Source organism: Epargyreus clarus, unplaced genomic scaffold, assembly GCF_041222505.1.
Source record: "Epargyreus clarus isolate Ecla_fem2 unplaced genomic scaffold, WU_Ecla_fem_2.2 ptg000008l, whole genome shotgun sequence".
In the NCBI taxonomy this organism is placed as follows: Eukaryota; Metazoa; Arthropoda; class Insecta; order Lepidoptera; family Hesperiidae; genus Epargyreus; species Epargyreus clarus.
In genome coordinates, this window is record NW_027332216.1 from 7,513,920 (window position 1) to 7,518,418 (window position 4,499).

The window sequence follows — 4,499 nt, forward strand, 5'->3', positions numbered from 1 at the left end:
TTCACAACAGTACCTAAGTAACAGAAGCTTAAAGTATAGAATATTGTGTTGATATCGTTACAACTTAAAAATGCTGCATTTGACTTCTGTAAATTGTTGATTCAATACACAACTCGATCAAAAGTTGGTTCGCGAGAAAGTTACGGATGCATCTTAACAATTTACTATGTAGATTTTATAAAATTGCTTCCTTTTTTCCTATATCTTCGTTGGCATGCATTTCGTCATCATCATCATCATCATCATCAACCTATTACTGTCCCACTGCTGGGCACGGGTCTCCTCTCATAATGAGAAGGATTAGGCCAGTCTTTTTTTTTATAAATCTCTCAGGTATGCAGGTTTCCTCACGATGTTTTCCTTCACCGTTTAGCAAGTGATAATTAATTTCTAATACGCACATAACTTTGAAAAAATCAGAGGTGCGTGCCTGGGATTTGATCCTCGGACCCCTCGATCGAGAGGCCGAGTTTCTTAACCACTAGGCTATCACTGCTATTATGCATGCATTTAAATAAACCAGTTAGGTTTATTTAATATAGGATAGGTACTTAAGTTCTTTATGAGAAATACAGTACGTACGTACTACATATCTACATTTACATTTTATAAATAATATAGAAATTTTCGAAAATTTCGGTAATCCCTGTCCCATTAGGTCTTGTCAGGTCGCAATACATCATGTCACCTAATATCATTCCAATATCGTTCACTCCTCGCCGCATCGCTACATACATTAACTGGTTAAAGATATTTAACTTATTCATAAAAAATCTGGAGCTAAATTATCTAATTTAACGTTTAAACACAACACATCACATCACATTCGATCACAACACATGACATCACGTTCGACATGTTACAAATTCCAAATATACAACTGAAAGCCGTCTACGTAGCAAACGCAGCCTGTTTAATTGAACAATTAATAATTTGGAGATTACTTGTACGAGTTGTTTAACACTAACTTTAAGCAACGTAGTTCTACAAGTTTATTTTTTTATAACGCAATATCTTTACTATTGGCCCCATTGAACTCTAACCAAGTTTACCGTATATTGTTGTCACGGACTTGTAACGGAAATAGGAAAGAGGTAAGCTTTATATCTAAGAGGCAAAAAATAACATAAGATCTTTAGAAATGATCTAGTTATTACCTATTATACGTCTGTGGGCAGACAGACGTAAGAATTGTGTTATGAGAAATAGAAATCAATTATTCCTGATATCTATCCTTAATTGTACCTACTTAGATACCAACGTGTTAGAGGAACCTACTCGGATGCAATCGCTCGGATGTTTATGCGATAATTATTTACTTACCTAATTATAGTTTGTATTAAAAATCAACCGCATAAACATCTTCATTTACATAAAGTTCAATCAGTTAGGAGCTCAGATAACCCGATATCCTGTTAACGGGTTCTAGTTGGAAACTTCGGAGAAGTTTCAGTTGCGCTCCATCTTATCCGTTCGAAACAGTTAATAAGTAATTGAGATACCTTCCGACTATGACGCAAAATTGACTACTGATGAGAGGAAGCAAGTAGTTAATTTTCAAGTTGGAATTCAGACTAATATGGAACTTTCGGTAAATGTTTTTATTTGTTTTAAGGTGGTAGAACTCTTCCTAATTAAACTCTGGGAGCTCTACATCGTCGGAAAACATCGGTGTGGCTCCTGAAGGGTTTTCTTTAAAACAGCTACAACGATTTTAATGTTATTTTCACTTCAAGCTACAGAATTTAATGTGAAATATATACCATCACTTATTTCGAGTTTGCATTGAACTCAATTTGAGCTTCGTAATAAATAAAAAACTTTACATTGCATAACATGCAGCTCACCTCCTATTTAATAAATTTCAATTTTTTTATCATATTCAAATAAGAGTTAACAAGTTCAATTCTATCTAGGGAAAGGGTACATAAATAATTATTGCCACTCCTTTTTAAAGCACATTTGTATTCCTATTTCCACATTGCATTTATGTGTATAAAGGGGTTGTAAATCACTCGTACTGCAAGTGATTTAGTGGCTCCAACTTGCTGCAACAGGTCGGGGTTGGTGTATTTGAACGACGGAATATTAAGCATACACAATGTATTGCACTGATTTATTACCTCCTCCAACTATAGTAAAAACAATTTATCTAATGTGCCATGACCAATATTTTGGACGGTGCACTATGTCCTGTGTGATAGAACTTAGGTATATAATAGCATACACTTAATAGAGTTGGAGGACACCTTGGAGGTTGTAATTTTAAAAATCCTTTTATTAGTTTTTCAATCCTTGCCAACTTTAGGTGGGTAGATGTAAATATTTGACCAGATTTGTCTTGTCAAAGTCGTTTCGTGCGACCAGTCGCCGTATTGCGCTCGGTGGGACTCTAAAGACGTTCTGTACGTGCCCTCTCTTGTGCATTGTGAAGTGCAAAGAGACTACTCCTCGGGAAGATTAGGCCGTGCTTGCTTCCTTGGGCCCAGTGACAGCGCCGTGCGTATCACCCTTGACACGATTCCAGTCCGCAGATCGACTTGGAAGGCAAGGTTGGTGGTTTTATCTACTCATCACAAATTCGGCCTGGCCTTCGAGCTGGATCGCATATCGACATGCTTTTTTATTTTCCTGTTCATGTAGAAACGGTCATCTATCAGTTTTCTCAGGAAATATAAAAAAATACAATATTTAAAAATACTAGTACAAGCTTTCTAAATTTAGAACAACATTACAAAAAAAAAAATCTCACAATTGTACAGATATTTATTTCTAGAGTGGTTTGAATCTTAATTACGCTCCCCTGTAATCTGCGTTTTTGACATGTCGCTTAATACGTAGGAACTGTCGATATTAGTATTTATCGTTATAAGAAACTACAATGATTAAATTCACCCTGCTAATTCAATCATTAAGGTTATGGAATTATCTGACATGTGGGTTCCTTATGATTGTTTTCTGCACGAGGTGGTAACAATTTCTACAAATTCTTTTCTAATTATGTACAACAGTATGCAATACCTATGAGATTTTCAGTCGGGCCTTAAGCTTAAGAAGTTTCTTTTTATACTTTAATAAAATGTAGGTAAATGAAGTAACGCTTGAAATAAAATATGAATGCTAGAGTTTTCAAGAGAATTCACGCGTATATTTCTTAACCGCCATTGCATATTCCTGCCCATTCAAAAGCTTCTGATCAAAAGACCATTACTAAAGCTCCACGACAAATTACCACAAACACTTATAATCCCTCAAAGTCCAGCCCGTCAAAGACTTCTAACCCTTTACTTTAAATACGGCTAAAATTGAATGGTCGCTAAAGTAAATATGTTAAAATATTTAAAGTTACATAAGTGTTTAGGTAGGAAATGGACGGATTTGATGTATGGAAGTGAAGCGTCGTCAATCCTATCTTCTCCACAGAAATTTAAAGATGATAGGTACTATGTGATGTGTGAAAATAATTATGTAGGTATCTAAAAAACGATCTGTATGTAAATATTGTAATTACATTTAATAACAGTGATTAAAATACTTTGCTTCATTAATGCCCTCATTAAATTAATTCATATAAATACGGAATGAGCCTTTTAATGTATAATTAATTTATACTTGTACCCTTAGTACGACTTTTACGTTTCCAATCAGTTCTGATACAGTCCGCTAGGGGCGCTGATTGGTAATGTATGGGAAAATACGTAAACAAATACCAAAATAGGCATTTTTGTAAAAACGTAAAAACAAATACTAATATAAGGGTACTGCGCGCTTTAGGAGTATTGTTTATTTGAAAAGCTTCGTATAAATGTGTCCTTTGGTACCCTCTCCGATCGCTTAACACTTTAGTTGGTTGTCATAACGATGTGGCTGTGTTACCCCCGGAGTCCAATAACGTAGTCTATCACCCTTAAATCATTATTACTTTTCGTTCCAGTTAAACTATTGATATATAAACAAACGATATTTTGTATCGACGGATCAGAATAGAAAGAAATAGTTCCAGCCGCCATCTATATAAGACAAAAGAGAGATGCAATTCAGGCGCGGAAAAAGAACCTTTGACGAGAACGTCCATTGGGCAGTGGACCGAAAAATAGAAAGTCGGTCAGCGCCTAAAAGTTCTTTCGTTTTTAGGTATTATAGATATTCGGAAGAGCGTCCAATTGTTGGGCTGTTGGCGAAATATTTCCTCTTCTGCTCGGATTGTTTCCTAATTGATTCGATACTTACGTAGATTGATTGTTTGATCGTTTCACGTTTGGATCGTTTCATTATAGTGATATAAAAATAATAGGTAGGTAGGTACATAGAGATCAGCAATGATAGCCTAGTGGTTAAGAAACTCGACCCCTTGATCGAGGGGTCCGAGGTTCGAATCCCAGGCAGGTAGGTTTATGTCCCAAATTAAACCGAACTATTATAACCGGATACCATGCCATCGTAGTCTTCGAGGGTGATCAAATGAAGTAATAAAGTCAGACACATTTAAAATTCATATT